General features: G+C 39.5%; 1 protein-coding gene across 1 annotated transcript in view; it reads right to left on the bottom strand.

Moving 5' to 3' along the window:
* The window catches only part of esrrga (estrogen-related receptor gamma a), a 144,262-nt gene extending 133,975 nt beyond the window's left edge, over nucleotides 1-10,287 (bottom strand). Inside the window, exons 1-2 of the mRNA XM_087178959.1 lie at nucleotides 10,007-10,287; nucleotides 6,767-6,819 (exon numbers count right to left, since the gene is read on the bottom strand). The gene's annotated coding sequence lies outside the window, so the exon portion shown is untranslated. The remainder of the gene's footprint in view (nucleotides 1-6,766; nucleotides 6,820-10,006) is intronic.
* Between the last annotated feature and the right edge of the window lie 1,281 nt (nucleotides 10,288-11,568).

Here is an 11,568-nt window from a genome sequence, read left to right on the forward strand (position 1 = left end):
TAGCCATCCTGAGACCTCTAACCTGTGCACTTTACGCCTGCATTAGCTACATCTGGCTTACTAAGCCTAATGCTGAGGAGGCAAACGTCAGCTCTGCTGGAAGTGCTCAGTCACAACTGGAGCAACAAGCACCATTCTTTGTCATGGCTCCCTTTAAATATGATAATGATGATAATGAGTGTATTTACATGCAAACCAGTTCTTGATTATCATTCAGGAAAAGTGTACATCCAGTAACATCATCAACTGGGACATTAACACATGGATGGACCTAACTCTATTTTTCTCTGCTGTTTCTCCCCGCCATGATGCTGACAATTTGGTAATGGAGTGGAGAATACTAATCATCTTCACAAGAGCCAAAGCTTCACAAAGACAAAATAATGTTCCTTTTGAACAAAAACTTGCAGCCTCTTTGTCATGTATGTTAGGTCAATATTAAAACATATGTGTTGTGTCATGTACACAAAGATCATAGAAAGAGTTTGAGGTGGTGATGTCTGCAAAAATTGGCTGATTAACCATATGAGATGCTTGCTTTTTCCATCAGACTTTTAAAACTATGTTTATCATCAAACATTTTCTTTAAAAAATTACTTTGGTGTAGCAGATATATATGTGAGAGCATTATCTCACTTCTGGCAATATATTAACACCTAACCAGTATCAAATAGGCAAATTTCCTGCGTTCCTGCTGTAGCTTGGCTGGCCTGTGTGTGTGCGTGTGCGTGTGCATGTGCGTGTGTGTATGTGTGTGTGTGTGTGTGTGTGTGTGTGTGTGTGTGTGTGTGGCATGCAAGGGGAGTTGGTAAAAGCCATGTTATGCTCATTTTCTTCCTAAGAGTGCCCCAGACATTAAGTTTTGCTACTCTTGGCTATGGTCGCGTAGGTCCACTTGCCCTACAGGGATTTATATATCCCTTTAGGAAAACAAGGTCAGTTTTGACTAACTCTGTAGATTGTGCCAAGCACCATTTGGGGAAAAATAAAGTAAAATAAACTGCAGTGGAGGCCCATTACCATTACATAACTGGATGTGTCACCTGTGTGGCTGCATAGCTTGTCTATGGCAAAGATATACACCCCAGCAGTTTCTACTTGGCAAGGCTCTACTTTTCCTGGACAACAGAAATGCTTTAATTTTCTAGATAGTTATGCATATTTCAGTACTCTAGAATAAGAATATTCACATAGCTAGTGCAGAGTGGAAAGAGGGAGCAAGAAATAGAATTAAAAGGGAGAGAGGGAATTACAATCTAAAAGAAAGTAGAAGTGAACAAAACCTTAAGAAATACTTGGCTGCTAATACTTAAAGAAGTTAAAATGCTAATAATTTTAAATAGCGTTGATAGTTGAGTTAAGATCCGATGTAAGTATGTATATTAAGTTAATCATTAACTGCTGTAACAAACAAAATTAATATTTAAGACTGATGATTTACAAAAAAAATAATGATAGTACCTAATAGAGCCACAGAATGCAAATAGATAAATGGTTCTATTCTCTAAGTGAGCATTCTTGTGCGGTTGTGATTCAGTTCTGGTTGCTTTCAATAACGTAACTCTAAAATGGACAAGGTTAGCGTGCAAAAAACTCAAAAAGTGCTATAGATTTGCCTTGGGACGGCATTAATAAACAGCAGTGCCCCAGAAATTACTGGTTATAATTACGAAAACATGATCAAAATTATGTGCTATTCTTTCGGCCAAAGAGATGATCGTGATGCAGAAGGAAGAATCTATTTGTGTTAATTCTATGAGTAACACCAGGCAATGTCCTATCTATCTTTAGTAATTCCATGAATACAGCGCTGAGGGGCAAAACATGCTGTCCTCCTGCTAATGAAGCTTTCAGCCCTGCACCACAACCACACAATGACAGCTGGCAGGGGAGGGGCAGGAACTACACGCCATGAAATAAGAGGGGGTAAAAATTGATTAGCAATTTTCATTTGCGCTAAGCTAAACAAAAGAAGGCTGCTGCCCTACTCTGCATATCATCATGGGGTGGGAGAGGAGGAGGGTGGGTGGTGTTGATGGTGTTGTGGTGGGATGGGAAGTGATCTTTCAGAGCTCAAGGCATCTATTGTTTAGTTAGAGAGGATGTGGGTGTGAGGGGCAAAGAGGGATTCGGGATGGGGAGACAAGAGGACTAGGGATGAGGAAGACAGTGACAAGAGGGGAGGCAGGAAGGAAAGGAAAGGGCAGAAAATAAGGGAGAGGACTGAGAGAAGAATGAGAGGGACCAGGAGGCAGGTGGGAGAGAAGGTAGCGGGGTTAAAGAGACTAAAAGAGAGGGGTGGGAGAACTGGAGCACAGAGATACAAGGAGGGAATCACTGAGGGACAGAGTGATGGGAAAAATGAAGGACAGGGTTAAAAGAATGGGATTAGTGATGTAAGAGATGAAATAAGGGAAGAAGAAGAGAGAGGGAAGGAGAAGGCTGAGGAAAATATAGTGACAAGCAGAGACCAAAAGCAAAAGAAAAGATAGGGTTAAAAAAATACATTTACTTTTATTTCATCAGTTTATTTGGCAGGACAATGCACAATCAATGCAGTACACTGTCCCAGATGTAATTTAAACATATATTCACATCTGTGGTCTTGGGTTGGGGGCTGCTGGTGATGTGCAATTGGTAGATGAGGTAAAAAATGTTGAGGGAAAAAAGTAATAGGGTGGGGAAAATCTGGAAGGGCAGAGGGAAAAAAAACAGTGGGGGAAAGAGGGAGTGTGGTCTCCAAGAGTTCATGACCAATTCTGAAAATTAAAACTGGACCAGGACGGAGCCACAACGCTCTTTGAAAAACAAAAGCAAAGTGGCAGGGGAAAAAAAAACCCACCATCACTTTTAAGTTATTAAAGCCATTGAATACAGAGGCTCTGACAATAGAGAAATTTGCCAACACTGAGAAAAAAAAAACTGCAGTACGTGTGCAGTACTGTGGCCAAGCCATGTTGTTGTATGGGCAGTTTTCTTGAAGGGTTTTTTGGCATGACCAGGATGCATGATGGCTTATTAACAGTGACACTAATGCACCTCTGCGTGTGTGTGTGTGTGTGTGTGTTTGTGTGTGTGACGCACACACATGCTGACGCACACACATACACACAGTAATAAATGCAAAAACGGCGAGAAAAATAGCAGCTGGTAAGTGAGTGAGAGGGGAAAAAAATCAACAACTTTTAACCAAAACACTGTACACAACTCTAAATTTAATTTTCTGCAAGATTAAGCACAATAATGACTAGCTTTATAAAAACCCATAACTAATGGCTTCCAATGAGCCAATCTATAGGCATTGATCTGCTCAGTATCTCATAGACTTGCAGTGCAAAGCCCATAAATAAAGGAGGGAAGGGGCGGAAGGAGAAAGACAAAAAGAGGATAGAGGAGCACTATATTGGAAAAAGATGAAAATGGAAGAGGGGAGAAGAGAAGAAGTGGGTGGTGAGAGACATAGGTGAGGAGAAAAGGGGAGGGTGAGGATGGAAGGAGAAGGACAAGAGGGAAATGAGGGGAGGAAAGTACAGAAAAAATATGTTTCTGTTCCTTAGAATACATCGCTATTTACCCTATGTAACAAAACACATAGAATGTTTGACCTATAGCGTCTGAAAGCCCCTTTCACCAGATCTCTCTCACGTTGAAACTGGGGGTTGCATTGGACATTTTTTGTAACTTTTTGACCAGAAATCTGACACACTATGCAGTGATTGGCCAACTGTATGGAGCTGAATGTTATTTTTGATGTGTAAGAAGTCAAAGATTGTCAAAAAACGGTGCATTGATATCCCCACTTGAATAATGATCACATCTCCCATCTCTGAATGAACAGCTATTTAAACACTTTTGCACTCCAACAATACATCGTACATGTTTTGAACATACCCCAAGGTATTCTCAATTTGACAGTTTACAAAAAGCTCAGTAGTAAATACGGTGTAACGGTGTAAACAGGGGCACTAGACAAACACAATACTACACAGATCATTGCGATATGTCACTATTCTTTAAGATTATAGACTATTATCTACATAGTGGTTGCAATAATCCTGTAATAACAGTGGTATCTTTGTGTGTAGAAAGCAGAAAGACCCAACAAAAAACAGTTGGAGTTAAAACAATACGTCACAATAAAAATCATCATTATATTTTTTAGAGGTTATTAGGGCAATTAGCTATCTAGTGGTATTCTATGTTCCTAATCCTACACTTGACAGCTTTTTAGAAGCTCACTGACTAAGAACTAAAGGTGGCATGTGAAGGATGGAGTGAAATGAAACAATCCTCTGCTGAAAAAGCACAGAAGCTTAAATCCGGAGAGGACTGCTTGCGTTAATCCCCATGGATTAAGCTTCTAAATACTCCTATTCAAGCCAATTAATTCATGCATATATCTGTCTCCGGCTCTTTTCATGTCATTTAAGATGATGGAGGACGACTTCCTGGGAAATCAGGAGGAGGGTGGATATGTATCTACATTAATGCACACAGGGCTTTCTCTTCAGGACCGTGCAGCTACATACATCCTGATGTGACACACACACACACACACACACACACACACACACACACACACACACACACACACACACACACACACTACAATGCAGAGATATACATTAATGTTTTAATGGGGAAACGATGGAGGGAGGATGAGGAATGTGAGGGGCCTCCAAAAGTTGACTGACGTATTCTGACAGCTGAATACTAATCATGAGATCAACCTCTGGCTAAATCTACAGGATCTCACTGGGGCTTCTGGCTGGGAGAAGCATAAAAATGATTAGCAGTAAATACAGAAGGCTTAGAGAGAACAGAGACACCAGTGGACAGACTCAACCACTTGAAACAAAGGGATGAGAGGAAGAAGAAACTGAGGATGAGGAAGTGGACATTGGACAACCACAGTGACCTGAAATTATGTTAATGAATGGAAGGAAGACGGGGAAAAGAAAGTCTTTCATGTTAGACGCAGATACTGCATAGTAAATTAATTTAAAAAAAGGACAGAGACATTGTTTCAGTTTACCTCATCATCAGTAGCAAGCACTGTAAACCCAAAGCCTGAAAGCAGCAATGACTCTATCCTTTTTAAGAATAACTCTACTCTGATATGTTTTCAGTTACTCCCGGTATAGCAGAGTACAGGACTAATAAAAACACGAAGGTTACAGAAAGAAAGAAAGAACGAAAGAAAGAAAGGTATTTTTATGTGGTATGGTATGATGGTATTTTCCCCCGTTAATTCATTTCCTGTTTGCAGTGATGTCACTAATAACATGCTGTCCCTCATGACATCATCAGTTCCTGAAGTGGACTGCAGTCTGTAGTGTTTGAGAAGCCTGAGGTCTCTGGTTACCAATCCCTCTGTGTTTGTGTGTTTGTGTGCGTGTGTGTGTGTGTGTGTGTGTGTGTGTGTGTGTGTGTGTGTGTGTGTGTGTACAAGCAGGCTGGCAGGCAGCAACCGCTGCATAGAGTATTAATAGGAACTCACATCACTCAGAAAGGCTTCCAGTTAAATAAAAACTCACATCAGGCCTGAGTCTATAATCAGATTGCAATCGCCACACAATATCTAAGGTTCGAGGGTAATGATATACAGTAATCTGATTACCAATATAGTAAATAAAGTAACCTCAGACTTAGAGAAACAATTTTAAAACCTGTAATTCTCTACACAGAGTACACAACACTGAGATGTGTGACACAGCAAACAAAACTGGTAAAGCTCGCAGCTCACACTACGTCAGTGTAAAGACTCAGCTACCGGGGCTGAGCCACAAATAGTTACACCACCAAACAAACAGGTAGCAACATGACATTAATTAAGATGTGTCAATGGCTTCCCACTGGCAGCAGATATTATTGCTGGTGGGAACCGCTGTGAGTTTGTGGACTACTTCCAAAACCTGCACCACCATTGGCTTCAGAATCAGCACTTGTTAGCCTTGGAGTGTCGACCCAAAAAAGCTGTACGATATCAAATTGAGCCACTGGTCATTCTCTGGCGTCTCTAACCCCAACACAGTGGTCATCATAAAAAAATTAAAAATTTAAAAATTTAAAAAAAAGATTAAGTAACAAATCAGTAATCCCTCTGAGGAAATTCATGTTCTGCACTGGATCCATGTTACATATTTAGGAGCAGTTGGCAGTGATCATGATGCACTGCCCAGAGACCAAATCCATATCTGAAGTCAGTGGCAGGAGTGTTACATGTCTCAGAGGAAACTGATGCAAACACAGACAGAACATATAAACTCCACAAAGGAAGACCCCAGTCTTTGCCTAGTTCAAACCCAGGACTTTCTTACAGGTGACTACAAGAGTCAGGTGCAAACCACTGTGCCAGTGCTTGACCTCATGCTAAACATAGTTACCAGAACTTATAAAAAATACCACTAAGAGATTATTTATTAAATAATAACAAATGACAACCCCATTTTAAGTTTTAAAATCCTATCATGTAACACACAAAATTCATCCTTACCAAGTCCTTTTGTCAACATCAAAATATCATATTATACTACATTTGTATCAAATTTGAGAATAGCAGGATTTCAAGGCACTGTTAGATCTCTGACATATTAAAACTTAACAAAAAGAAACAAAGACTATTTTGATCATTATTAATAATCATTATTCATTCCTACTACAAGCTTGTAAACTAATTTAATTACTTTAATTTATTGCAAGTCATTTCTGTATTGGTCATTTAACCAGAAAGTCAGCCATGAGTTGATAGCACTGCTCCTCTTACCTGATATTCTTCTACTCAGGTAACTGCTGTAAGGTGTGCTCAGTCCTCAGATACTGTAATAGGGTAAAATGAAAATTATTGTTGCTGGTAAACTCTTTTGACAGATTTATACTGCAACAAGTTAAAAGAATGGGACACACATGGCAGGACACAGTACAAGACTGACCAGCAACATTTCACAAGTGTAGATCTGAACACCTTTTAAGAATACTGATATGAACGTCAAATATCACGTTCTCAATCCTTAAACTTTGCATCTCTCTTACTCTGAGTCCCAGGCTCTGTCTCTCCTTATCTGCCCATTCTCTCTTTCCTTTAACAGTCACTCTGACTTTCTGTCACTCTGATCTGACATCAGTCTCTCTGATTGGCCGACCCAGCTCGTGCACTAACCAGTGACACGCTTTAATTATTGAGCGGCTGACCTCAATTGGTTGGCTGGAGCTGCCTAAAACACACTGTGGCACACACAAACACACTGCATGCACACACAGACACAGACGTGTGCACACCATGCTCACACACTCACAATCTCACTACATATTGCACACTTACATGCTCACCCTGGGGACAGTTTCTAAAGTCTAAATATATACTGTGGACAACATTCACTCTGTCTGTTACTCCTCTCACTTCATTGATGCTAAGAGCACATTAGTTATGATAAGAAGCATGCTGAAAAAACACATGTATACCATGTACTGTTCTATAACATACTGTGCAATAATACACACAAATCATACATTCATTTAATGTAAGATATATTTTCTAAGGTTTGTCATTCACTAAACATATACGTTTGTGGAATGAATTTCAGGCCACTAACCTACTTATAGTAGTCTAGCTTAAATTGCAGCCAGGTACCTGTGAAGACTAATATAAAGAGTGTTAGAGGCTTTGGATTGCAATTTCATAAACCTAAGTTCCCTTTTCATTTTGTTTGCTTGTATTTTGCCATAGAAGAAGTTTGTCAAAGTTAAATTTCAAAATACTTTTGTGAAACGGTTTGTTTCAAGTGTACCCTACAATATAACTAGAGATTCTTAATTAAAGAAACCTACTGTGCCACAGTCCCATTGTTTAAGAAATGAGGAACAGGCATCGAGAATAAACAAATTGTTACCACTCAGACTCTCAGTTTAGTGGTTCAAATAAATGCCTGAAGACCAGATATTCAAACACATTACTGTAGAATAATTAAGGCCATTTTCCTTATGATAATATGTTTTAAAGTAAATAATTAAGTTCATGTAGAAATACATGTATATATGGATAATGGATAATCAATTTATGGGGGGTTTAATATTACTTTTGCTGTGTGTGGTATATACTTGCTGTCATATTACACTTGTGAATGAAACTCTAATAACATAAAGAAAAAAAATGGTATTAAATTAATAATTCATGCTGACAGACAGCAGCTCATAAGGTCTGTCAAATTTAATATTAATGGTTATTGCCTTTCATTTGACAGTAATATACTGTATATATAGTCTTACAAGGGTTTCCTTTAAAGGTAAAAGGAGTTAAAATAATCTACATTATTTACGATACAACACTGATGTTGATTGGAAAGAATGAATCCTGTGATATGTCTTTAATAACTGATCCTGCAAGAAAGAAATTATATACATTCTTTGGTATGCCATCTATGCACTTACTATGCTATAATGTAATATCTAAATATATCACAGAGAGTATGATCTCTGTCACACTTGTCTCCCTACAAATGATCAAACACAGTAGGCGATACTGGACATGTGATATCCACGTTGCTTCATAAGACATGATGCAACCAGGGCATTTTTAGATTAGGGTGTGATGGTATCCTACCTGGAGTATTCAATGCATTTCCACTGGTTGCGCTTCACAGTAAATGTGAGAGGAGGGAGCATTATACCTGCCTGCCAACCTCATAATGTCTGAAGTGTTTGGCAATATATTAAAATGAAACATGTCTTTAGTAATGACATTCATCTTGAGAATGCCTTTGGAAACATGAGTGACATGTTGACTCTCATTATATTTTGATGAGTGTCACCCAACTGGGCTCCACGGCATGCTGTGTGGCTTGTGGCCTATGATTAGTTACAAATAGTTCAATGGGTCACACCATTTGGCTCTGATCCCGAGACCTCACAGGGTTTGAACATACATCCCCCAAACCACAAGCCCACTTCAAGTACAGTAGATGAATTCAAATAAGTTTGGCAGGTAGCCAGTATTTTCCAAAGTATTTATTAGTCTTTAAACCTGGAGGATACTGGGGTTGGATAATCAGTTAATAATCAGGCTTCTTATCAGTTTATAAAGTCTTATTGCCTTTCACCTTTCTTTCATACTCAAAACAATACTAATACAATAGTGTAGATTTATGTTGTATTTGGCCTTAATTACAGTACAGATTTTAATGTTGACTTACCATGGACTTTTTCTGTATCCTCCTAAGACCCGAACTCTTGCATGGCGTGCATTTTTAATTTCTCTTTGCTATTTAGGCTGATTGGGACCTGAGAAAAATGATTAGTTTTAAATTTCGATTACTGAGTGGCAGTATAATATCCTCATATGTGGTCACCAGGCCCTTGTTGAGAAAAAGTTAGTATTGTGGTCTAGAGAACCCCAAATGTGAGGTCCACATATGTGGACACCAGGTCCTAGGAGGGTATAGTTACAGGTGGTTTTGGTGCTACTGAATCTCAGACAGATTGTATATTCAAAAGTATTCATTTATTTTACTATTGCCCCTTAAAAAGAACAGTTCAAACCTTTAATGTTGCAGATTTCATGATGAAAATAGACCAGATATGAATGCATGCTATCATAGCACAAACAAATACACACATATACATATGGGTGCAGTCAAACAGGGCTCTCAACATGGAGCTTCATGCATGCATGCGTGTGTGTCTATGAAGTTTGGCACTGTGTTTCTTTGGTCCATACGGCGTTTTGTATTTGCCATAATCCCCTGTCAGCAACACTTAGGCAGGCAGACAATAGCAGAGAAGATCAGCAGCCAAACCCCCTTCACTGTGAACTTGGCAGGTCAGCATGTGAGCAGCAGGTTACACACACACAGACACACATGCACACACGCACACAAACAAACAAAACAAACAAAAAAACAAACAAACAATCAACATTACTGTACATGTAAAATCATGCAAAACACAGACACACACAGACACACACACAAAGAAAACACACGTGTCCCGCTGAGATGCACGTTACTCACACCGTCTCCCGGCTCTCTTCAAAGAGTTGTGGTGCAGTTCTCAAGGACACGGCTGCCTGACATCTCCTCTCTTTCTCTCTTTCACTCTGACATGCTCTCTCTGCCTCTCTCTCACTCTCTCATTTGCTTCTCGGTTGCAGGACGCTGCCACAACAGATGCAAGTGTGTCGCTGCCTTTCTCCTCTTCTCTTTATTCCTTCCTTCTCCCTCTCTCCCCCCTTCTCTCGGTCTGCAGCTGAGAGGCAGAGCTCATTCTCTAAGCCATGAAGCAGGGCTTCTCTCTTTTTTCAAGTGCTGGGTAGTATGAGAATGAGGAAGCGAGAGAAAGAGGAAGGGAGGGAGAAAGAGGAGAGGAAGGAGTGCTGGGCGAACTGACCAAACTAATGTGCCACTCCAGGACACCAGTGATCTGCAGACAGTCAGCCAGAGCCCTACTGCAGGAAAAACTAACAGCTTTTCTGTAAAGCAGCAGCAGCAGAAACTATAGATGCATCACATGCTTTATCCTGGCCAAGAAGAGACAGATGGACAGAAACCAAAAAATATAGAAGACATGGGTAGAAAGCTGTCATACTAGGGAAAAGACAAAACATGAGACTGATTATATATAACAATTGGAAAATGTTGGAAAACATATGTGGGGTTTCAGTCTGAGCAAAATATACAATGTAAAATATATTCTGTACTGAAAAATCAGAAGATATAAGACAGTCAAAAACAACATGGATGTAAGAGAGAGAAGAGAAGAGAAGAGAAGAGAAGAGAAGAGAAGAGAAGAGAAGAGAAGAGAAGAGAAGTATCTCAACAAGAGAGGAGAAGTGGAGGAGAGGGTGGAAAAGAGGAAGTCTAAGTATTCCCCAAAGCCTTGCTGTCTTTTCTGAAAAATGGTCCCTACAGGCACAATCCAGAAAGAGGTAACACAAACAAACACAGAGAGCAGAAACAAACATCTATTTATGGAGGAGGGGGGTCCAGTTTCCCAACAATATTTGCTAGCAGCTTTTCTGACAGTGTTAGCAATTCAGCAGTTTAAGAGCAACAACTATGTTTAAGAGAGGAGAGGAGAGGAGAGGAGAGGAGAGGAGAGGAGAGGAGAGGACAAACAAGTTGTAGCTCAGTCAAATCCAGTGGCCCGTAAAATGAGTGACATGAGTTTTAATAGTGTTGCATCAACACATGGACCAATGCAGAGCAAAGTGTTAATCACTGACGACAACAGCAGCAACTCAGTAACACTATTTTGGAAAGTAGAACTTTCCATGTTTTTTTTTTTTATTCTTTTGCTGAGAATACTACTTCAAGTGTTTATTGAGTCTATGGTATAATTAAGGTATAATGTTGCTTGGCAGTATTTGCTAAATAGTTGATGAAAACAAACGTTGATCTTTAAAAAAAGAGAAATTGGTTGTGTTGTGACCATTAATTATTAAAAAAAAAAAAAAAAAAATTGGCTTGTAACAGTCACAATCATGTTGTTCATTCTGTTTCCCAAAAAATCATAACAGGAAATCTTACTGGTATTTCTGACTGAGAATGTCATGAGTCTGTGCAGCCACTCAGGGCA

Source organism: Seriola lalandi, unplaced genomic scaffold, assembly GCF_002814215.2.
Source record: "Seriola lalandi dorsalis isolate HSWRI2012SDOR001 ecotype SW California unplaced genomic scaffold, Sedor1 jcf7180002054763, whole genome shotgun sequence".
In the NCBI taxonomy this organism is placed as follows: domain Eukaryota; kingdom Metazoa; phylum Chordata; class Actinopteri; order Carangiformes; family Carangidae; genus Seriola; species Seriola lalandi.